This window comes from Prionailurus viverrinus, chromosome C1 (assembly GCF_022837055.1).
Source record: "Prionailurus viverrinus isolate Anna chromosome C1, UM_Priviv_1.0, whole genome shotgun sequence".
NCBI classification, from domain to species: Eukaryota; Metazoa; Chordata; class Mammalia; order Carnivora; family Felidae; genus Prionailurus; species Prionailurus viverrinus.
This window is the reverse complement of record NC_062568.1, coordinates 202,635,174-202,661,026: the sequence shown is the minus strand read 5'-3', so window position 1 is coordinate 202,661,026 and position 25,853 is coordinate 202,635,174. Positions and strand designations below refer to the sequence as shown.

General features: G+C 41.8%; 1 protein-coding gene across 1 annotated transcript in view; it reads right to left on the bottom strand.

The window, feature by feature from the left end:
• Positions 1 to 17,385, bottom strand: part of FBXO42 (F-box protein 42) — a 95,744-nt gene extending 78,359 nt beyond the window's left edge. Inside the window, exon 1 of the mRNA XM_047871312.1 lies at positions 17,183 to 17,385. The gene's annotated coding sequence lies outside the window, so the exon portion shown is untranslated. The remainder of the gene's footprint in view (positions 1 to 17,182) is intronic.
• Between the last annotated feature and the right edge of the window lie 8,468 nt (positions 17,386 to 25,853).

Here is a 25,853-nt window from a genome sequence, read left to right as displayed (position 1 = left end):
AATCTTCTAGTGAAATTAAACAAGAATCAATCTTATGGGTGGGAAAGATAAAAAAATTGCTAGGAAAGAGGTTTGCTTTTTAAAAAGCAGGAAGAACAAAGAAATGTATTATTGGTTACATAAAAAGGTGAATATATTTAATGCCACTGAACTACACATTTAAAAATGGCTAAAATGGTTAATTCTGTGTTATGCATACTTTAACAATAAAAAAGAAAAGTATTATCAGTCAAGCCAGTTTAAGTTGAAGCAAGACGAATTTTACTGACAGGGAAAAAAACTAAGGACAAAAATTCCAAGTGGGAATTCCTGCTTAACAGCAGAAATCCAAAACTGAAACCATAGCCGACGGCACACTGATGTAACTCTATCTCAGTCATGGATCAAAAAATATGAAAAACGGCACAAGAGAAAAAATATTTTTTGGTCACACCTATGGACAAAAAAAGTGAAATAGCAAACCTTAAATTTATTTTGAAGAACACATTTCTGAAAATTTCCAACTTCATCTGTTATCACTATTTTGATTCCTCAAATTGTTTAATTCTTGATGACTATATATTCCCCTGGGTCTTTATTACCTCTCTGACCCCTCATTCTGAGGTTCTTTTCTCCTTTCATACCTAAATGTGGAGGTGGCCCCTAAAATTCCATTTTGCTTTCTCTTTCCTTGCCACATTTTCTCCTTAGACAATCACATGGTTTCGAATATAATCACTAAATGACTCACAAGGCTGTATGATCCTTGAGGTTACAGACTGCTGTGTCCATCTAATATGCCCAGCAAAGGCAGAACAAATGTTCAAGACAGATGGATGGACGGACAGGAGAATCACCCCACAACTCATCTGTAGGCCTGATTCTCCTGAATTACATCTCTCCACTTTCATATTTTTATTGCCTTCTGGATAGGTGATGCCAAATTCATACTGAACACTCTTCCAGCCACCTGTTTATCCTCCTGCATACCTGACCCAAAACCTAGCAGCCATCTTTTTTTTTTTTTAAGTCTATTTATTTCAAGAGACAAAAAAAAAGCAAGCAGGGGAGGGGCAGAGAGAGAGGGAGGGAGAGAGAATCCCAAGCAGGCGCCACACTGTCCGCGGAGCCCAACATGGGGCTTGAACCTGTGAACCAAGAGATCATGACCTGAGCAGAAATCAAGAGTCCTATGCTTAACGACTGAGCCACCCAGGCGCCCCTAGCGGTCATCTTTTATCTTTCCTTTTCTCTTCCCTCCCACATCTAACCTGTTGTCGAATTCCACCCCACCCCCACCCCCCAGCATTAGCCCTTCTTCCCACTTCTCTCCACTGCTGCCTTAGAGGCCCAAATCATCTCTTAACTAAACTACTTTAATAAAGAGGAGGACTTGGTTTTTCCACTGCTTACTCCTTCCTTCTCCAATTTATTATTTTTTTTAAAGTAATCTCTACACCCAACGTGGGGCTTAACCCCACGATCCTCAGATCAAGAGTCGCATGTTCCACCAACTGAGCCAGCCAGACACCCCTCCAATTTACTCTTTCTTTTAATTCAGAATTAATTTTCATGTGCAAATCTGGATCAAAAACTTTCATGAAGTGGGGGGATGGGTGAAAAAGATCAAGAGATTAAGAGATCTAAACTTCCAGGGGCACCTGGGTGGCTCAGTTGCTTGAGCTACCGACTCGGGCTCAGGCCTTGATCCCACAAGCTCTGCACTGGGCTCCCCCCCTGAACATGGAGTCAGCCTAAGATTCTCTTTCTCCCTCTGCCCCTCCCCCCTGCTCTCTCTCTAAAATAAAGATACAAACTTCCAATTATAAAATAAATAAGTCACAGAGAAGAAAAATACAGCATAAAGAATACAGCCAGCAATTGGCAATAATTTTGTATAGTGGTAGATGGTGGGGACTACACTTATCATGGATGAGCACTGAGTAATGTACAGAATTATCAAATGAGGGCGCCTGGGTGGCTCAGTCAGTTCACTGTTCGACTTCGGCCCAGGTCATCATCTCACAGTTTGTGGGTTCAAGCTCCACACCGGGCTTTGCGCTGACAGCACAGAGCCTGCTTGGATTCTGTCTCCCTCTCTGTCCCCCTCTGCTCATGCTCTCTCTTTCAAAAATAAATAAACAATAAAAAAAAAAAAGAATTATCAATGTTGCACACCTGAAACTAATATTGTATATTAATTATACTTCAGTAAAAAAAAACTTTCATCAATTACTAAATGCTTTCTCTTTAACATTTAAGGTCTTTAGCATTGCATTTTTCGTGTTTTATTGTAAAATATACATAACATAAAATATAACACTTAAATATTTTAAATATATATTTCAATGGCATTAAGTGCATTCACATTGTACAACCATCACCACTATTCATCTCCAGAACTTTTTCATCATCTTAAACAGAAACTCCCTATCTATTGAGCACAAACCCGTTTCTCCCCTCTCCTCTGCCCCAACAACTCCTACTCTACTTTCTGTCCCTATGAATTTGACTGTTCTAGTTCTAGGTACCTCATATAGGAAGAATGGTATAGTATTTGTCCTTCTGTGTCTGCCTTATTTCAGTTAGCACACTGTCTTCAGGCTTCATCTATGTTGTAGCATATGTCAGAATTTCATTCTTTTCTAGGACTGAAGAATATTCATCATACGGAACGCTGGCTGTAACACTGTATTTTAATATCCTGTTCATCTGTCAATAGACATTTGGGTTGTTTTCACCTTTTGGCTATTGTGCATATGCTACTGTGAGTATTGATGCACAAATACCTGTCTGAATTTCTACTTCAATCCTTCTAGATATAAACCTAGATGTGGAATTCCTAGATCATATGGGAATTCTATGTTTACTTTTTTGAGAAACTGGTGTCCACAGCTAGCATAACACTTTAAAGTCACCACAACCTGGGTCAAACCTCACTTTTTGTGTGCTTCTCCCACTCCAGCCTAGTCCTATTATTTGACAAACTAAATTTCCATAGAGCCTCTTCCTCCTGCCTCTGTGATCCCTTGTCCTTGATGCTCTCTGTCTGGGATACAATTCCATACATGCAAATCTGCCTATACTTCAAGGCTGGCTCAAGCACCACCCAGTCTAGAAAACCTTCCCTGATTGCTCCAACTAGAAGGGATCTTTTTCTGAATTCCCTTTATATTTCCTTCTTTCTACCATATATGATAATCAGGTACACACCTTTCTCAGCAAGTATGGTTCTATATCTAATTATGTATGTACTGCCCTTAGTAACTAGCAGTAGTAGACGATGGATAAGTGAACATAACGGATAACTCAAAATTTCTTTTTATTCTTAAATTTTATTTAAATCCACGTTAGTTAACACAGAATGTAATATGTTACATTTCAGGAGTGGAATTTAGTGATTCATCACTTACATGTAACACCCAGTGCTCATTCCAACAAGTGCTGTCCCTAATGCTCATCACCATTTAGCCCATCCCCCACCCAACTCCCCTCCAGCAAACCTCAGTTTGGTCTCTGCATTTAAGTCTCTTATGCTTTGCCTCCTTCTCTTTTTTTTATCTTATTTTTCCTTCCTTTCCCTAATTCAAAATTTCCAATCAACTTGAGGGCTGTGAAGGAAAATTAAACCATACTTGTTAAAATCTTTTTAAAAATGTTACCTGCCAACATTTTAAATGCACATGCCAGGGATCCTTGGGTGGTTCAGTTGGTTAAGCATCCAACTGCTGATTTTGGGTCAGGTCATGATCTCACAGTTCCTGAGTTCAAGCCCTGCCTGGACCTATACAGTGACAGCACTGATAGCACAGAGCCTGCTTGGGATTCTCTCTCTCTCCCTGTTTGCCCCTCCCATATGCACATGTGTGTGTGCTTGCTCATGCACAAGATCACTCTCTTAAATAAATAAATAAATAAATAAATAAATAAATAAATAAATAAATAAATATCTTCCAAATTTTCAGTAAATCCAGCGTGGTTCCAATTTTAAATATAAACATACAAATTTAAAAGTGGAATATTCTATAACCTAACTTAAAAAAAAAAAAGACACCTAGGAGATTTTAGAATATTCCTGCCAAAAATAAATATTAAAAAACTAGCTATTTTGTAATGTTTAGAATCAAAGTGCTAAATGGTTTACATATTACAACTGTGTATCTTTAAGTAGAGGACAGAAACAAATTCTGTATCAATGGGTGCTCTACAAAGACAACTGAACATCAAGGCTTAACGCTATAATTAAAATTGTTCTAAAACTGAAACTTGTCAGACTTTTGTTTTTGGCTTCCCTACTTTAAAATTGAGCAAAAGATGTGCTCGCTTCAGCAGCGCATATACTAAAATTGAGCAAAAGAAGATAACCAAAGAATACATAAAGTATGGTCCCCTTTACATAAAGTTGACAACTAGGCAAAACTAAACTACTGTCTAGAGATACATATGCAGGTGATAAAACTATCGAGAAAAGCAAGGAAATTATCACAAAAGAAAGAATAGTGGTTACTTCTGGGGCACCTTAGCGTAGAACCCGCTTGAGATTCTCTCTCTCCCTTTACCCTCCCCTCCCCCATTCACACTCTCTCAAAATAGACTTTAAAAAAATAAACTTAAAAAAAAAAAGAATAGGGGCGCCTGGGTGGCGCAGTCGGTTAAGCGTCCGATTTCAGCCAGGTCACGATCTCGCGGTCCGTGAGTTCGAGCCCCGCGTCGGGCTCTGGGCTGATGGCTCGGAGCCTGGAGCCTGTTTCCGATTCTGTGTCTCCCTCTCTCTCTGCCCCTCCCCCGTTCATGCTCTGTCTCTCTCTGTCCCAAAAATAAATAAACGTTGAAAAAAAAAAAAAAATTAAAAAAAAAAAAAAAAAGAATAGCGGTTACTTTCAAGAGAGATAAATGGATGTAATCAAGGGTGGGGTACACTGGAGTGCCTCTGGTCTCTAGCAATATTCTATTTCTTGACTTGGTTGGTGGTTACATAGGTGTTCGCTTATAATTATTCTTTAAACACATATTTCATGCATTATTTGGAATGTCTCATAATGCTTAAAAATCTAGCTGAACCTAATCTTTAATACTATTTAATAATAGCATGTAAAGATTTCTGCAACTGAACTTTTATCCTGAACAGGTGCTCATATATTTCATCTGAAACAGTTTCAGGGGTGCTTGGCTGGCTCAGTCGGTGTAGCATGTGACTCATGTTCTCGGGGTCGTAAGTTTGAGTCCCACAAAAGAACAAAAACTTTGAAAATAATAAAACAAAATAGTTTCAGCTAATAGTGTACAGCAAAACCAAGCTGCCAAAGGCACAAAGAACCACCAAATCATTAGGAACTCAGACAAAAAGGAGGAAATCTCACTAGAAATCTCTTAAGGTTCCAGTGCTTCTCAAGTTGTAACATGGATCTCATTAAACTACAGACTTGGACCCAATAGGCCTGGGGTGCAACCTGACATACTTTTGCATTCTAACCCTGGTGATGCCAATGCTGCCAGCCCACTGACTCTGAGTATCAAGTTCTTGAGTAACCATTAAAATGTGGCCGGTGTCAGGGGCACCTGGGTGGCTCAGTCAATTAAGCGTCTGACTGTTGACTTCAGCTCAGGTCATCACCTCACTATTTGTGCGTTTGAGCCCCACATCAGGCTCTGGGCTGACACTGCAGTGCCTGCTTGGGATTCTCTCTCTCCCCCTCTCTTTGCCCCTAACCCCCCTCAAAGATAAATAAATAAACTGTAAAAAATTGTGGCTGGTGTCAAGATAATCAACGGAAAGGGAATCAACAGGTATTGAGAGTATGTGCCAGCTGCCTTACCCCAACTCTGTAAGGGGCATATGATCAGTCATGTTTTACAGATGAGGAAACAGGGCTCAGATAAATTACTTTGCCCATGATTACACAACTTTGTAAAAATAAGAATTTGAATCCAATTCTGTGACTCCATTTTTTAAAAAAGAGGATAAATCAGGCTTTGAAATTAATTTAAAATAATTCTCAAGGGGCGCCTGGGTGGCTCAGTCAGTCAAGCATCCGACTTTGGCTCCGGTCATGATCTCACGGTTCGTGAGTTCGAGCCCCGCGTCAGGCTCTGTGCTGTCAGCTCGGAGCCTGGAGCCTGCTTCCATTCTGTGTCTCCCTGTCTCTCTGCTCTTCCCCCGCTCACACTCTGTCTCTCTCTCTCTCTCTCTCTCTCTCTCTCTCTCTCAAAAATAAATAAAAATTTTAAAATAAATAAATAAAACTTAGCTTAATGTTCTCATTTATGGTTTTCCTGTGCCTGGCATACTTTGGTAAGCAATAGGTTTAAAATATGGCTAATAAGGGTGCCTGGGTGGCTCAGTTGGTTAAGTGTCCAACTTCAGCTCAGGTCATGATTTCATGGTTCATGGGTTCGAGCCCCTATGAGGCTCTCTGCTGTCAGCGCAAAGCCTGCTTTGGATCCTCTCTCTCCCTCTCTCTCTCTGCCCCACTCGCCCCCCTCTCAAAAATAGACATTTTAGGGGCGCCTGGGTGGCGCAGTCGGTTAAGCGTCCGACTTCAGCCCGGTCACAATCTCGCGGTCTGGGAGTTCGAGCCCCGCGTCAGGCTCCGGGCTGATGGCTCGGAGCCTGGAGCCAGTTTCCGATTCTGTGTCTCCCTCTCTCTCTGCCCCTCCCCCGTTCATGCTCTGTCTCTCTCTGTCCCAAAAATAAATAAACGTTGAAAAAAAAAAATAGACATTTTAAAATATTTTTAAAAATTAAAAAATGGCTAATAAAATTTCCAGAAAAATATAAAATATAGCAGGAGATCTTAGAGATCATAGAGCAACTGAACCCTTATTTTACCAGGGAGGAGAAACTGAGGTCAGAAAACATGCAACTTCCTAAGGGAACAAAACAGAACCTGTGTCTCAGTCCTCCTTCTAACACACCATACCAAGATCTATTTTCAAAAGAGCAGCAGTAAAGCATTCCTTACTGATGTTTATCAAAGACTGACTAGAACAAATCCAGCACATCCACATAACAAAAATGCTGTGAAAATGATTAAGGATTACCTGCTCCGTTACGACAAGATCACTAAGACACAGCAAGAAAGGCGCTGAATAGTGGACATAATACGGCAACCTTTTGTGTAAGAAGGAGTAAAAAGAATATATGCAGATATTTGCTGATTCTTGCCCCCCCCCAAAAAAAAAAACCTGAAAAGGCTAAACTAAGAAGTAACAAAACTTAGGGGTAAGAGGACAGTCCAGGCCCCAACCATGTGGCACATCTTGGCAAGTCCTCCTCATGGTCGCGGCTCTGCAAGTGGCAGCATGCTTGAGGTGGTGACCCCTCCTCCATATTCTTCAAAAGTTCTGGGAACACCACCTACCCCTTAAGTTCCCCTGACTCTTGAGATAATACTTTCATCCTACAGCTAGGAATCTCTAAGCTACACCCGACTCTTTTTTTACTGTCTTGCATCACAAATTCTCCACATTAAATCTCCTCTACTTGAATACCCAGGACGTTTTCCATTCTCTTGACTGGATCTTGACAGAATGTTAAGGGCAAAAAGAATCACAAAGGAATCTTAAATTTGCGTCAGTAATTTCGTTAGAATATAGATACTATCTATTTTTTAATTTCTTATGTCTATTGGAAGAGAAAGCAAATAAATGTGAACAGTACTTAAAAACCAAGATTTCCAGTTAAAGAGAGACAAATATAAAATCTAAAGAAAAAAAAACCTGCAATACGTTCAAATTAAACTGGAAATATCAATATGAAGTTCTCATTTCTAAAGGAAACAAAACAAAACACATTTTCCAAGTGGCCCATCCAAAGGACCCAGAAATAATGAAGACCCAGTCTCGATGAGCATCCCTAGCACTCAGATCTTGGGTTTCTAGTGGCATTCCCTATAAACCAAACTAGGCCTTCCTAGAAAAATGACTGATTTTAGGTCAAGGACAGGAAAAGTACAAGGTGAATCTGGGATATCTTGCTGTGACTGAAAACAATCCAAAGACCAGGGAGAACATTAGCATCGAAAAGACTAATAATGGCCGCAACTAAGTGTGAAATGATGAATAAATAAAAATCCATGTACCTACAGTGATGCAGAAAAAAGCAGAGAAACTTACTTGCCACCACTGGGATGACCAATTGTTTACTAAGAAAATCTACAGTGAAAAGCAAAGAATTAAACACTCTGATTAGGAGAGATTTTTAGTAGCTCATTCTCATTTGGTGGTTCCTTGTCAGCTAATAAGTGTGGAAGCAAGAGTAATAATAATCATCCTGCTCCAACCTCCAATGAAACAACTGATTCAAACAAGGATCATTAATGGATGCTAAAACCAACAAGTGAAAGACAGTTGAGAAACAGTTTACTTACTACATTATGTTAAATTGCCACCCCATAGATTACCTGATCACTGTAAAGGGAAAGCTTTACAATACAAAGATTTTCACATTAACCAAGTGATCAAATTTTGCATCATTATCATGGAAAAACATGACATCTAGTTTGATATAAGCATAGGGTATGACAAAGGATTGCCGATATAAATATAATCAAGCCTTTAGAGTTGTCTTAAAAGGGGATAAAGTAGTTAAATGACACAAGGAAACACTAAGACAAATCACAAATGTGGAAACGTCTATCAGAGAACCAGACTGGTATCTTCAAAAACCCAATGTCATTTAGGGAAAGAAAAGGGGAGAGGGGTGTCAATGAGGGGTGGGCTGTTTTAGATTAAGAAGCAAAAACTCAGTAACAGCCAAATGCAATTTAGGAATCCTCATTGGTTCCTGGTTCCTACTTTAGTCCTCTGCAGTTGTGTTCTCTCTGTCCCCAAAACTGAACACTAAACATTCAGCCTTGTGTCTTCCAGCCTTCTGTATTACCCTTTTACGGAGGCCTTCTCTAAACCACCTAATCTTTTTAAAAATATAATGTATTGTCAAATTGGCTTACACACAAAACCCAGAGCTCATCCCAACAAGCGCCCTTCTCAATGCCCATCACCCATTTTCCCCTCTCCCCCATACCCCATCAACCCTCAGTTTGTTCTCCGTATTTAAGAGTCTCTTATGGTTTGCCTCCCTCCCTCTGTTTGTAACTTTTTTTTTCCCCTTCCCTTCCCCCATGGTCTTTTGTTAACTTTCTCAAGATCCGCATGAGTGGAAACATATGATGTCTTTCTCTGACTGACTTATTTCACTTAGCATAATACCCCCCAGTTCCAGCCATGTTGCTGCAAATGGCATGTTTTCATTTTTTCTCATTGCCAAGTAGTATTCCATTGTGTATATAAACCACATCTTCTTTATCCATTTGTCAGTTGATGGACATTTAGGCTCCTTCCATAATTTGGCTATTGTTGAAAGTGCTGCTATAAACATTGGGGTACAAGTGCCCCTATGCATCAGCACTCCTGTATCCCTTGGGTAAATTCCTAGCAGTGCTATTGCTGGGTCATAGGGTACTTTTGTTTGTTTTTGTTTTTGTTTTAACGTTTATTTATTATTGAGCAACAGAGGGAGACAGAGCATGAGCATGGGAGGGGCTGAGAGATGGGGAGACACAGAATCCAAAGCAGGTTCCAGGCTCTGAGCTGTCAGCACAGAGCCCGACACAGGGCTCGAACCCACAAACCACAAGATCATGACCTGAGCCAAAGTGGGATGCTTAACCAACTGAGCCACCCAGGTGCCCCAGGGTAGTTCTATTTTTAATTTTTTGAGGAACCTCCACACTGTTTTCCAGAACGGTAAACCATCCAATCTCAGTCTTCCCCTTCTACTCCATGTCATTACCCACATCCCCCTGTTTTATTTTCTGTGTTGTAATTACTATCAGAAATTTTGCTCACTCATTAATTGGTTTCTCCAATCTCAAAAGTAAGATCCAGGAAATTAAAGACCTTGCCTGTTTTGTATATTGTATCCCTACTACCTTGAACCATCCCTACTCCCTATCCCATTATAGCATTCAATGGCAAAAAGGCAAGAAAGATTCAACAGATACTTGGGATCACACAATATCTCAGAAAACTCATGAGGAACATAAATCTGTAAGAATCAAAAGTATATTCTAAATGAGTATCTGAGTGCCTAATACATAAGCACTCAATGTGCCAACAGGGCACTAAAAATATTACATATGAATTACACTGTATGATATGTCCCTTCTAAGCTATTTGGCAGAAATTAATTAGCACAATTTTCGTCTTGGATATTAACTTTAACCTAATTGTGCAAGGACAAGTGGTTCAGTGGTACAGCATACAGGAGACGCTATACAGAGCTGCAGACAGTAGTTAATGAAAAAGGAAAAAAAGAAGGCTCCCTACCTGGGAAGATGAATGTTCTTGTACAAATGAGCATAATATACACAAGAGGCAAGGCAAGGTACAATGAAGGTCAGAGAGTTCAAAAGATAAGTGGAGGAAAGAGGCAATGAGTTACCATGGGTTTTTTTTTTTGAGATTTTTTTTAATGTTTATTTATTTATTTTTGAGAGATAATGCAAGTGGGAAAGGGACAGAGAAAGACACACACACACACACACACACACACACACACACACAGAATCCAAGGCGGGCTCCAGGCTCTGAGCGGTCAGCACAGAGCCCTACACAGGGCTTGAACTCGTGAACCACAAGATCATAACCTAAGCCAAAGTCGGATGCTTAATCAATTGAGCCACCCAGGAGCCCTAGCTATTTATTTTTTGTAACTTCTACAACCAACCTGGGGCTCGAACTCACAATCCCAAGATCAAGAGCCGCATGCTCCACCAACTGGGTCAGCCAGGCACCCCTCTCTGTCCCAGTTTCGATGTTCCATAAAAACAGCATAATAGGGGTGCCTGGGTGGTTCAGTTGGTTGAGCATCCGACTCTTGATTTCGGCTTGGGTCATGATCTTTTGGTTGTGGGATCCAGCCTCCCAGACATGTGCGCATGCACACCGTGTGTGTGTGTGTGTGTGTGTGTGTGTGTGTGTGTCAAAATAAACATTAAAAAAAACAATATAATAACGTCTAAGATTTGGATGTTTACTCTTTGCTAAGCAATGTGCTAAGATGATCACATACATTCCCACATTTAATTGTCCCACAACATAGGTATCAGTATCCTCATTTATAGATGAAAAACAGAAAAGCTAAGGTCCATATCTAAGGAAAGAAGAACTATGAGCCTGAGTTGACCTAGGACCAGAGCCCAGGATCTTAGTTACTATGTTGAAATAAACGGTTATCAGGCCATCCTACAGAGCATATATAAACTATTAAATTACCTTTTTTAAAATTGTTATTGTGATAATACATACATAACATACATACACGCCATCTTAACTGTTTTTAGGACACCTGGGTGGCTCCGTCGGTTAAGTGTCCGACTTCGACTTAGGTTATGGTCTCATAGTTCGTGGGTTCAAGCCCCGCCTCGGGCTATGTGCTGACTGTGCAGACCCTGCTTGGGATTTTCTCTCTCCCTCTCTCTGCCCCTCTCCAATGAGTGTGTGTGCTCTCTCGCTCTCTCTCAAAATAAGTAAACTTTAAAAAAAATCAATCTTTCTCCAAACAATGCACCAAGAGGTTCATTCTGGAAAAAAATTCCTGTTCCCAATTAGCAACATGAATCAAGCCTTTATTTATTTATTTATTTTTAACTTATTTATTTACTTAGAGAGAAAGAGTACACGGACCAGAGCAGCAGAGAGAGAGGGAGAGAGTGAGAATCCCAAGCAGGATCTGCACTGTCAGCAGAGCTGACAACACGGGGCTCAAAGTCATGAGCTGTGAGATCATGATCTGAGCTGAAGTTGGACGCTTAACCAACTGAGCCACCCAGGAACCAGGCACCCTACATGAACCAAGCATTTAAAATGAGAATAACAAGGGAGGCCTGGATGGCTCAGTCGGTTAAGTGTCTGACTTCGGCTCAGGTCATGATCTCATGGTTTATGAGTCTGAGCCCCTTGTTTGGCTCTGCACTGACAGCTCAGAGCCTGGAGTCTGCTTCAGATTCAGTGTCTCCCTCTCTCTCTCTGCCCCTCCCTGACTCACGCTCTCTCTCTCCCTCTCAAAAATAAACCAAACATTAAACAAAAATTTTAAATAACATGAGAATAACATGGGAAACACAAATTTGGAAATAATGTCATACCAATGAATTCCTTAAAATAGTTGAAATAAAAATATCCTAAATAGGGGCACCTGGCTGGCTCAGTTGGTAAAGCATATGACACTTGATCTCAGGGTCATGAGTTCAAGACCCACAATGGGCATAGAGCTTACTTAAAAATAAAAAAATGAAAAATTTTAAAGTATCCTTGGGGCGCCTGAGTGACTTAGTCTGTTATGTGTCCAACTCTTGATCTCGGCTCAGGTGATCAGACCACAGTTTGTGGAATTGAGCCCCGAATCAGGTTCTGGGCTGATGGCGTGGAGCCTGCTTGAGATTCTCTCTCTCTCCCTCTCTGCCCCTCTCCTGCATTCTCTTTCTCTCAAAAATAAATAAATAGAGCACCTGGTTGGCTAATCCAACCAACTCTAATCGAGAGTGTCCAACTCTCAATGTCAGCCTGGGTCATGATCTCATGGTTCGTGGCTTTGAGCCCCGCATCAGGCTTCACATTGATGGTGTGGAGCCTGCTTATGGTTCTTTCTCTCCCTCTCTCTACCCCTTCAGTGCTCTCGCTCTCTCTCTCTCAAAATAAATAAACTATAAAAATAAATAAACTTTTTAAAAAAGTATCCACAATATTGAATATTCTAAAGGAATGTTAATAGCTGAAATGTAAATCTTGTTTGCCTTTATTGAAATTAACTGAACTACCTCAAATTTATTTATTACTGGAAAATAAGTTACTGTCCAGAAAAGTAAAACTTTATGTAAAAATTTATGAGCAACCAATACTTTATATAATATCTATATATTTATCATAAGTAAACAAGCATCAAAGCACCACAAGATTACTTCCACTTTGGAAGTAAAACATAATGACACTGGAAAAAATTAAATTAAAAACTTGGGAGAAGGGGCACTTGGGTGGCTCAGTTGGTTAAGCATCCAACTCTTGGTTTCAGCTCAGGTCATGATCTCACAGTTTCGTGGGCTCTGTGCTGACCGTGTAGAGCCTGCATGGGATTCTCTCTTTTCTCCCTCTCTTTCTGCCCCTCCCCAATTTGTGCTGTCTCTGTCTCTCTCTAAATAATTTTTTTTAATTTTAATAAAATAAATAAATAAATAAAAACTTGGGAGAAAACTTTACAAATTAAAAAACAGAAACTCCAGGGGCGTCTGGGTGGCTCAGTCGGTTGAGCGTCTGACTTTGGCTCAGGTCATGATCTCACGGGTCGTGGGTTTGAGCCCCGCATCGGGCTCTGTGTTGACAGTGCAGAGCCTGGAGCCTGCTTCGGATTCTGTGTCTCCCTCTCTCTCTGCCCCTCCCCTGCTCATGCTGTCTCTCTCTGTCTCTCAAAAAAATAAATAAATGTAAAAAAAAAAATTTTTTTTAATAGAAATTCCATACAGAACAAATCAAAATTCAAAGCAAATTTGCCTTCTAATACATGCATGAGTAAGGAAGTGTAAAATTAAACTACAGGAATACCACTAAGTCATAGTTTTATAAGACATTTAGAAGGTCACTAAAAACAATTTAGTTTTCTTTTTCCAACACTTTTTTTTTTTGGCTTACAGTAAGCTATATGCCTAATGTGGGGCTTGAACTCACAACCCCAAAATCAAGAGTTGCATGCTCTTCCAAATGATCCAGCCAGGTGCCCCAATACCGGGCAAGTTTTAAAAAATATTTTATTTTTGTAAAGCAATCTCTACACCCAACATGGGGCTGGAACTCACAATCCCGAGATCAAGAATCCCATGCTCTACCAACTGAGCCAGCTAGGCACCCCTGGGCAACTTTTAAATGACTTGTCCATTGTCCTTGTACATGTAACAAACTCACAATTACAAAAAAAAAAAATAAAAATAAGTGAACACATCACCTTCACTTTTCTGTCAACCACAGCATTAAAGCCCTCATTTTTAGTGTTGAGTGTTTACGTGGTAACATGTAAACATGAGTGTTACCAAATTGTAAGTATTCAATTAATACTGCACCAAAGATTCTACACATCCAAAAACTCAAAATTTTCGCAACATATGGGACAACATGCTTAATTAATTATAAAACTACCACAGTACTAACATGAGGAACTGCATTGGGATGCAGAAACTCAGTATCACAGATTCTAAGCAATCTCAATCTACATGAGTAGATTCTGTAAAATAGCTTAGTATTGTTCTGGTTTAAATCATCAACTTCACCCAAAAAGGCAAAGGACTTTCTCACTTAATTTATTACTGGGAGAAGGGAGACAGTACCAATAACCACTTATAATCAAGATTCTAAGGGACTCACAACTAAACATTAACCAAACATGATCAAACTAAAATCATACAGTGCTTCTTGTGCCAGTTTAGAAAACACAAACAAAAACAAAAACAGCACCACTCCAACGTTGTCACCATTCAGTAATCTGAGATATTTTAACTGCAGCTGCAATGTTTGTGTTTGCTGCCTGGCGTATGACTCACTCTCAGGTTCTCCCAAGACTCTGTTGGATTTTTGAGAATGCAGAAATCATACCTGGGGCATACTGTGTGGGAGGTGTCATGACACTGAATGAATAAAAGGGGGAAAGAACTCACGATAAAAAATTTTTTAAGGTCTTATAAAAAGCAAGTCACTCACAAAAGGCAGATTTTTCTGCAGCAACAGGAAAGAATGGGGAGTAATCCTGGTCCTGAGAAGCCTTCCTTGACTCCCTTGGTTGGATTTTGTGCACTTCTCACTTCTTACGCTACAAGATACTTAACCAGTTTCCTTGTCCGGCTCCCCAACCAGACTATAGGCAACTTGAGATCAAAGGTGTCTTATCTTAGAATCATTAGTGCCTACTTCCCAAAATGCCCAGCATATTTAGAGGGCCCTCGGTAGGGATTTTCATGAAACCGATCATCGGATAATCAATCTTACGTTTACCTTTTATTTTACAAAGAACTTTCACAAAACATCACCTCTTTTGACTCACGTAACAATCTTGGGAGTGGAAAAGGCATCAGTTAACCAGACAGCTTCTGGTTTTATAAAGAATTGTTAATGCACAGACTAAAACAACCCTGAAATCACAGAAGATAATCACGCATGTGTTCATCTTTGAAATACCTTCTCCTTGGGACCTCAATATTCTTGTAAAACCCAGAGGTTTTATCAGCATTTTCCGTGTCTGCTCTTCATAATAGGTAGGAATCACACACCGCCCTGAATCGTACAGGAGAGTTTTAACTACATAAAGCAGTGTTGCACAAAGGCTCTTAGAAATCAGACAGTAAAGAGCATCCTAAGCTATTTTTTTCCCCTGATCCTATTCTTTTCGTGACTCTGGAAGGGTAAAGAATTGCAAAAGGCCAAACGCTGGAGAATGAATGATGTCATGGATGTCATGAAGTTGCATCAATACCTGGTGATGATTTAGCACAACAATGCAACACATTATGCCAAGATGCATAATGTCAAACGATCGGGATCTTTTACTGCATTAATTTCATGACTCTTCATTAGCAAATTGAAATGTAAAGTGGCTCTCAAATGTTCTATGATGAAGACGTTATCTGCTCACGTTTATGTCCTTATGGAAGGCACTAAGAAAATCTACAAATTTCTATGGGAAAGGCTTTAAGGAAAAAAAAAAAACCAAAGAATTAGCTAATATTAAACCAAACAGTTGTCATTTTAACAATTAAAAGCTTTTTGAAGTAAAGGAAACATCCGTGGTCGACATAGATTAAGATTCATACTGGGTTTGTCAAAAGCAAACAGTTTACAGGGTATAAAATGACAACACACAATACAAAGGACACCCAATCAGATTAGACACATGAATATGCACAAAGTTAGGAATCTGACACAGAGAGTCACTACTCGCTGTAAAAGCTACAGGATGCATTTTATTTCTTTTTTTTCAGGATGCATTGTAAATGTTCAGTTCTAAATGGGGCATTTCCCCCTCTAATTTCCTTCTCCCTTTACCTATGATGTCATCATTTTAAACATAAGCAAAGCAAATTTAAGTTACAAAGGTAGTCGGTGTGTCCAAGCCCAAAGCCATCGCTTCAACAAACGCCCATATAGCACAATTCCAACTGATTCCATCATCCTTCAAGGAAGAGACCACAAGGCTTCAAACCGGCTTCCCAGCGTGAGATAAACGAAATCAGAATCTCCAAATTAGCAATTGCACAACAACAAAAACTTACTCTCAGAAAGGAATAACAGGCATAGCACAAGGCCCCTGCCAGCAAGTGCGAACTGGTAAGGTGTCTGAATCTTCACCCCGAGCAATCAGAATCCCACCATCGAAACTCCGAAGACTTCGGCAATTAAGAAAAGCAGCTTTTATTTTCCTAATAAAATTCGGGGAGATTTAACAGGCAAAAAGCAACCGGCTACGCCGAATCCCCAAAATACAAAGGTTTCAAACAAACGAAGGCTTCACTAGCACCTAAGTGAGCCTGCAGAGACCACGAAGATCTCAGAGCGGGCTGTTCTCCGCTTACAGACCCGTTCCCACCCTGCACCGTCCCCTTTGCACAATTCTCACAACGTGGACGGCTGTCTCAATCAAGGAGACCCGCGGTTCCCACTTCGCCGGAGGAACCCTCGAAAAGCTAGGCGGTGAGACCGGCTGCTTGCGTCTAATTTTTCAAAGCCAGTTCCAAAATCTTTCCTTTGCAGCTGCAGCTTCAAAGACGCTGGCCCCCTCGCCGCAGCCCCAATTTTGGAAGGCACCGGGCTCCGGCTCCTCGGCGCAAGGCGTTACGGGATTCCGGGGCTGGGCGAAAGATTACCTGACACCCTTACAGCCATCCTTGCTCCGGTCAGATCCCCCTTCGTGGCCCCGGCGAGGGGACGTGTACCGCCCTGCTTGAGGAGAGGGGCCGGGTGGAAAGGGGCACTCCTCCTCCCTGCCCAACCCAGGGAGGCCGAGGATGACGACAGCAAGGCCCCCAGGCCAGCCAGCACCGACCCCCGCGCAGGAGGCGCGTCCAGCGCGGGACCCGGGACGCCCCCTGCCCCCTGCGGGCCTGGGGCATAAAGGGCAGAAGGCGCCGGCTCCCCGCCGCGGCCCCAGGAGGGGGAGAGGCCTCACCTGGCCCAGCCCGCGCCACGCTCTCGGGTTCGCGCCGCTGGCGACGGCGATGAGGGAGCCGGGGACAGGGCCAGAGCAGAGGCGCTTCGCCTCAGGCCGCGCTTGCCGCACTCAAGCGCCTCACAGCTGGCGGGACCCCGAACCGCCCGGAGCCGCCATCTTCCTCCACTCAAACGCCGCCGCCGCCGCTGCTGCTGCTCTGGCCAGGAGAAGACAGCGCGGAATGCGCATGCGCCGGGGGCCGGCGCGGAGGAGGCGCTCGCACATACGTCAGCGCGGCGGCCCCGCGCGAGGCGGCCTGATGGTGCGGCCATGTTGGGAAGGGTTGCGGTCCTGGGCAGAGATTCTCCAGGGGTTAGAACGCCGCCTGCGGGTGTGAAGCTGGAGTAAAGAAGGGTCGCGCTTCTGCGCCCGCCTTCCTTGGGTCCCTGGCACCGACCTCAGAGCTGCACCCACCCTCTCTGGCACTGCCTAGGGGCAACTGGGCAGTTTTCCCAGAGGCTTGGGACTGATAGACCCCTGGCGTGGAATTAACTCATTTGGACCCCCGGAGGCCTGATGAGAGCAAGGGAGGGCAGTGGTGAATGGAAGTACTCTTGGATGTCGACTGAAGAAGGGAAACAACGTGCCTTGATCGGGCAGTCGAAGTGTCCCTTAACGGAAGCAACCGCTGTGTGACTTGTTCCTACAGCTCCATTTATCAGATGAGGAAAACTGAGGTGCAGAGTCGTATGAGTATATTTTCTCAAGGCCACACATCTGAGGGGCATCTGAGGGTGAGGGTGGGGGAAGCAAGACAGAATAGGCATATATGATTCACAAGCTCCAATACTTTACGGTATCACTGTCACCAGGCGGCGGGGTCCGGCAAAGTACCCCTTCCAAGGGAGCAACCTGGTGTGTAGGTGAGAATCTTCATGAACTCATGCGTGGTCTAAGGAAATGCCAGAGCCCAAGGGTTTCAGTCTACACCCCTTGTACCTGAGACTGGAGGAATCTTAAGCTGCCAGCCCACCACTCTGGAATAAAGTGGACCTTCTGGGACACCTCTTAGGACGTAGGTCTGGGTCAGAACCCAAGTCCCCTCTCAAGTAGGGAGGGCAAGGTGCTACTGAGGAGACTTGGGTCAGCCTCAGAAAGTACTGGATCTGTGTTCCTCAAACTTGAATAATGCAGAAACCCCTGGGGATACACTCACCGAATCCCAGCATGAGAAACACCGATTTAAGAAACTCAAGTCTTTCCGGGGCTCCTGGGTGGCTTAGTTGGTTAAGCATCTGACTCTTGATTTCGACTCAGGGCATGATCTTGCAGTTTGTGGGTTTGAGCCGCATGTCGGTCACTGCACTGACGGTGGAGAGTCTGATGGGGATTCTTGTTCTCCCTCTCTCTCTGCTCCTCCCCTGTTTGCTCTCCCTCTCTCTCTCTCTCAAAGTAAGTAAACATTAAAAGGTTAAAAAAAAAAAAAACCCTCAAGTCTTTCAGGTAGGAAACATGGAAATGTCACTGTGTAAGAGAAATTTGGCAATTGCAACTGGCAAAAGAAATAGTAAAATACTGTCATTAAAGAGCACGTGGATGGCTCAGTTAAGCCACTGACTCTTGATTTCGGCTCAGGTCACCATCTCGCAGTTTATGAGTTCGAGCCCCCCCATCGCGCTCTGCACTGACAGTGCTGAACCTGCTTGGGATTCTCTCTCTCCCTCTCTCTGCCCCTCCCCTGCTTGCTCCTTCTCAAAAATAAATAAGCATATAATATAATATAATATAATATAATATAATATAATATAAAATATGATCTTGTCATTAAAAACCCAAGCATAAAAATTGCCATAGAGTTTGTGACTAATCCTACCACCCACCAAAATACTCTATAGAGCTCAATGTTAGAAACACTGAACTGGCTACTAACTGCTTCCTTTTAAAAATGCAGGTTCCAGGGCTGGCCTCAGACCCCACTTCAGACTTTTTCTAAAACTTTCTAGGGCTTCTGATGCCCGGATTGGTTTGGAACTGCTCGATCATGTTAGAACAGGTTAAAACATAGAACTACTCCACCCTGAATCTCCTAGCTCAAAGACAACAGATACTGCTCTGTTTTGTTCACAGCTTTATTATCTAATACAGAGATTGGCATACAGTAGAGACTTGCTAAATATGTGTTGAATAAGTGAACACACTGGGAATTTGACAACTGAGAGAGCATTCAGTCAGCAAATATTTAGTGAGTGCCTACTATATGCCAAACCATGTAATATGTATAGTAATATATTTTTATTTATTTTATTTTATTTAAATGTTTATTTATTTATGTCGAGAAAGAGAGCATGCATGCACGTGTGCACATACAAGTGGGGAAGGGCAGAGGAAGAGGAAGAGAGAGAGAATTCCAAGTAGGTTCCATGCTGCCAGGGCAGAGCCTGACGCAGGATTCAATCTCACAACCGTGAGATCGTGACCTGAGCCAAAATTGAGAGTCAGTCGCTTAACTGAGTGAGCCATCCAGGTGCCCCTGGTGATATATTTTTAAATATATTCGTGGAGGAACCCATGGAAGTCCCCTACGTTACTGGGAGAGACAGATAATAAGCAAGTAAATAAACCAAAATGAAAGGATAAATTGCGATAAGAATGAAAGTATTATCATCAAAACAAAATTGTCAAAAATAATCACAGCTGATGTTTATTGTTTGGTCTTATGAGTCAAACTGCTAAGTAGGGGCCATTTTGTGCTTATTCTGCAGCTGATGAAACTGAGGAGGGACGCCTGGCTGGCTCAGTCAGTGAAGCATGCAACGCTTGATCTTGGGGTTGTGAGTTCAAGCCCCACGTTGAGTGCAGAGATTACTTAAAAATAAAATCTTTAGGGGCGCTGGGTGGCTCAGTCGGTTAAGTGACCGACTTCGGCTCAGGTCATGATTTCGCGGTCCGTGAGTTTGAGGCCCGCGTCGGGCTCTGTGCTGACAGCTCAGAGCCTGGGGCCTGTTTCAGATTCTGTGTCTCCCTCTCTCTGACCCTCCCCCGTTCATGCTCTGTCTCTCTCTGTCTCAAAAATAAATAAACGTTAAAAAACATTTTTTAAATAAAATCTTTAAAAAGAAAAGAAAAGAAAAAAGAAAAAAAAAGAAAAAAGCTGAGGCATACAGAGATTAAGTAGCTTAACCCATGATCACAGGCAGAGGTCTGAACCCAGGTGGTTTTACGTCAAAGCCTTTGTTGTTGTTGTTGTTGTTGTTAATTTTGTTAATTATTTTTTCCAATTTTTTTGGAAACAACATTTACTATCCTACCCTTTTTAAGTGTAGCATTTGTTGGTATTAAGTACATTCATATTGTAGAACCATCACCACCATCCATCTCCAGAACTTTTTTTTATTTTTAATTAAAAAAATTTTTTTAAATGTTTATTTATTTCTGAGACAGAGAGAGAGCATGAGTGGGGGAGGGGCAGAGAGAGAGAGAGGGAGACACAGAATCAGAAGCAGGCTCCAGGCTCCCAGCCGTCAGCACAGAGCCAGATGCAGGGCTCGAACTCACAGACCGCGAGATCATGACCTGAGCCAAAGGCGGACGCTCAACCGACTGAGTCACCCAGGCGCCCCTATTTTTAATTTTTTTTTTTAAATTTTAATGTTTATTTATTTTTGAGAGAGACAGAGCATGAGCGGGGGATGGGCAGAGAGAGAGGGAGACACAGAATCTGAAACAAGCTCCAGGCTCTAAGCTGTCAGCATAGAGCCTGAAGCAGGGCTTAAACCCACAAACGGAGAGATCATGACCTGAGCTGAAGTCGGTAGCTCAACTGGCTGAGCCAACAGGGGTGCCTCCAGAACTTTTTTCTAAAGCGTAGTTTGACACACAACATTCTGTTGGTTTCAGGTATATGATATAATGATTCAAAATGTGTATACATTGCAAAGTGATCACCACAATATATCTACTATGTGTTACTGTTACCGCAGAGTTGTTACATATTTTTAACTATATTCCCGATTGTACATTGTATCCGTGTCTTGTTTTATAACTAGAAGTCTGTACCTTGTGGTCCCCTTCTCCTATTTTGCCCACTCTCTGACCCCTCCCTCCGGCAACCACCAGATTTTTCTCTGTATCTATCAATTTCTTTCTGTTCTGTTTTGTTTGTTCATTTGTTTTGTTTTTTAATTTTTTCAAGTTTATTTAATTATTTTTAAGTCATCTCTACACCTAATGTGGGCTTGAACCCACAACCCAAGATCAAGTGTCCTGTGCTCCACTGACTGAGCCAGCAAGATGTCCCTGTTTTGTTTTTTAGATCCCACATGTAAGTGAGATCATACAAGGGTGCCTGGTTGGCTCAGTTGGTGAAGCATCCAACTGTTGATTTCGGCTCGGGTCATGATCTCCCAGTTTGTGATTGAGCCCCAAGTCGGGCTCCGTGCTGACAGCGCAGATCCTGCTTGGTATTCTCTCTTTCTCTCTTTCTCTCTCTTGGTCCCTGTGTGTGTGTGTCTCTCTCTCCTCCCCTCCCCCACTTGCACATGCATGTGTGCGCTCTCTCAAAATAAAAAACTGAAATCACACAGTATTTGTCTTTCTCTGACTTAGTTCATTTAGGAAAATAGCCTCTAGGTCCATCCATGTTGTCACAGATGGCAAAATTGAATTCTTTTTTTTTTTATGGCTGAGTAATATCCAATTGTACAAATATATCACACCTTTATCAGTTCATCTATCGATGGACACTTAGCTATTATAAATAATGCTTCAATGAACATAAGGATGCATGTATGTTTTTGAAGTAATGTTTTCGTTTTCTTTGGATAGATCCCCAGAAGTGGAATTGCTAGATGTTATGGTAGCTCTATTTTTGATTTTTTGAGAAACACCCATACTGTTTTCCACAGTGGCTGCACCCATTTACATTCCCTCCCATAGTGCACAAGGGCTCCCTTTTTCTCCACTTCCTCACCAATACTTGGTATTTCTTTTCTTTTTCATAGCAGCCATTTTCACAAATGTGAGGTGGCGTCTCTTTGTGGTTTTGACTTGCATTTCCCTGATGATGAGTGGTGTTGAGCCTCAAAACCTTGGTTATTGAACCCTATACAATGTTGCTTCTGACAAACAGGAGGACAGAGGATTGAGGCCAGTTTATATATGGTCTGAAATATCAGCAGGAAAACTGGATATTAACTTCTATGTCATGGAGATTTGGGGGTAGGGAGGCTATGTGATGAAAATAGTATTTTAGAATAATCTCTCTGCAGGGTGAAGGCCAATTGGGATATGATTGAATACAATGAGACAAGAGACGAGAGGGCTGGCTGTCGCCTCTCTAATAAGTGTAAAAGAAAAGTTTTCCTCCAGAGTTGATTCCAGTAATCAACTACTGAAAGTAATTTCTCATGTATATACCCATGTAGAGTAAGTAAGCTGTAAACATAGAGCAACATTCAAAGGGTGCAAAAGGAGATACAAAAATTAAATCCATCCTGCCAGTCCCCTAGCTACCTCTTTCCTCCACCAAAGCAACTACCATTACAAATTCCTTGTATCTTTCCAGAGATGTATACGCCAACAAACACATACACATATAGGGGCTCCTGGTTGGCTCAGTGGGAAAAGCATACGTCTCTGGATCTCCAGGCTGTGAGTCCCACGTTTGGGGTAGAGATTACTTTAAAAAGCAAAACAAGTACACATACAACATATAAATAAATAAATAAATAAACAAACAAACAAATAAATAAATAAACAAACAAATAAATAAATACAAATAGCAGCAAGCTATACATGCTGCTCTTTACCTTGCTGCTTTTTTTAAATAATAATTTTAAAAGAATGTTTATTTATTTTTGAGAGAGACAGAGCATGAGCGGGAGAGGGGCAGAGAAAGAGGGAGACACAGAATCCGAAGCAAGCTCCAGGCTCCGAGCTGTCAGCACAGAGCCCCACACAGGGCTTGAACCCACGAACCATGAGATCATGACCTGAGCCAAAGTCAGACGCCCAACCGACTGAGTCACCCAGGTGCCCCCCAATTTTTTTAATGTTTATTTTTGAGACAGAGAGACCAAGGGCAAGCGGGGGAGGGGCAGAGACAGAAGGAGGCACAGAATCCAAAGCAGGCTTCAGGCTCCGAGCTGTCAGCACAGAGCCTGACATGGGGCTCGAAACCCACGGCCCATGAAATCATGACCTGAGCCGAAGTCGGACACTTAACCAACTGAGCCACCCAGACATCCCAGATGCCCTGTACCATATATTTTTTATTTTTTTTTAATTTAATTTTATTTTTTTTTAATTTTTTAATGTTTATTTATTCTTGAGACAGAGACAGAGTGTGAACAGGGGAGGGGCAGAGAGAGGGAGACACAGAATCCGAAACAGGCTCCAGGCTCTGAGCTGTCAGCACAGAGCCCGATGCGGGGCTCGAACCCATGAACTGCGAGATCATGACCTGAGCTGAAGTCGGACGCTTAACTGACTGAGCCACCCAGGTGCCCCTCATATATTTTTTAAATAAATTCTCTAGAGGTGGACATTTGTCTCTACTGTTTTGTGAGTATAAACAAAGTAGCAAAGCATATCCTTGTACTTTTGTTATTCGCATATGAGCAAATGTATCCACAGGGAAATTTTCTAGAAATGCAACTGCTGGGTCAAAAAGGCATGTAATGTACACTTTAAATATTGGTAAGATCTATCTTTCTTTCTTTCTTTCTTTCTTTCTTTCTTTCTTTTGCTTGCTTTCCCATTTATTTCTTAACACACCTGTCTACCTAGCATCAGTTTGTGCATTAGATGGAAAGTTTCCTCACTATGGGCTTTGCTCTTAATTCCTATCACATATCAGAGTGTTTTATCTGATGTATCAAAGGTGCCTGCAGTTCTGAGTACAAGTCCCAAATGTGAATAGTGTATCAAATGTATTTCACAGGAAAGAGAAACTCACGTTTTAGGATATCTGCTAATATCTACATGTACCACTACTGCAACTTCTTGGACTTTCCCCCTGATCGAAGCAAATCACCACCACTTCCTCGATTTCAGAACTTATTTGGTCCCATCCCTTCATTTTACAGATGAGGAAGGGACTTGTCCAAGGTCACAAGGGGTCTATATCTAGGGCTGGTGTCCAGCCTTAATGGAACAAAAGCTATTTCCTTTGCAATATGCTCAAGTGGTTTCCAAGGTCTCTATCTTTCTGCTCGCCTGGAAAATTCAGTCTCAGGAATGTCCAACTAATTCCTTTGTGAAGGTGCAATGGCAAATATAACAAAATTGTAAGAAACTATCTCCCTCTGCTGGTAACATTCTACAACTACAAAGCCTTAAAAAAAAAAAAAAAAAAAAGCACATCAGCTGCAATGATGAAAAATTAATCAAACCTCAAGAGTGAGACTTTGGTGAGGCCTGATAGACAATCTCATCCTCCTTGCTGTCCCCAAGGCCCAGTCAGGATAATTCACTTAAGAGAACAGTTCACAGAAGAATGTATTCAAAGTAAATATAGCTCCAGGGGTGTCTGCTGGCTCAGTCCATAGAGCATATGACACTTGATCTCCAGGTTGTAGGTTCAAGCCCCACGTTGGGTGGAGAGCTTACTTAAACATAAAAATCTTTAGGCGTGCCTGGGTGACTCTGTTGGTTAAGAATATGACTCTTGATATCGGCCCAGGTCATGATCTTGCAGCCTTGCCCTGAAGTGTGCCTCCCCCCACCCCCCCACCACCTCTCAAAATAAATAAATAAACTTAAAAAAAATAAAGTCTTTTTTAAAAAACCCAACAAAGTAAACATAACTCCAGAGAGTGAACAAGACAAAATGCTTTTTCTCTGACATTGGTCAGGCTGTTCATAATATTTTATTATATTTTATACATAGAGAATTTGAATTGCTAATGGAATATCCAATGTGGAGATGCCAGTAAGAAGCCTAGATTAAGAATTGGTAACACCAGGTCAGGTCGGGGCTGGAAGTCAACTTTGGGAGTCTTTAGCATTCAGTAGGGAGCTTACATCATGAGCATCTATGTAAAAACCATGGACTGAGGACATACCCAGAGATTATCCATATTTCAGAGACAGGAAGTCATGAAACCAGAATTAGTAAGCATGTCACTTTAACTTCTAAATAAAAACTAGTAAGATTTAACACATGATTGCAGTTTATATAATAATTATTAGGAATGCAAATTGCAAAAATTCTTGGGGTACCTGGGTGGCTCAGTCGGTTGGGTGTCCAACTCTTGGTTTCAGCTCGGGTCATGATCTTGGTTTCATGGGTTCAAGCCCCCCCCTCTCTGCCCCTCCTCCATCCACACTGTCTCTTTCTCAAAATAAGTAAATAGACTTAAAAAAAAATAAAAAATTCTCAACAGGAAGCTGTTACTTTAGAAAGATTAATGACATGCTAAAAACATGAGAAGAAACACATTCCAAGTTAGGTAATTTGATTACAAATAGCTAAATGCACCACTACCAAATGACAGGTTTTTAAAACTGGGGAGCCCATGGGAATATGACAGTGAGAATAAAAATACATGGTGTTTGCTTTTCCCCTTTTTTGTGTTTTGGGAAAGAAAGGATGATTAGAGAATTGCAGGGTTTTTTTAGGGAGGCAAGACACCCTCACAATGATAATAGCTAACCCTTGGAACTCTTACTATGGGTCAAGCACTGTCCA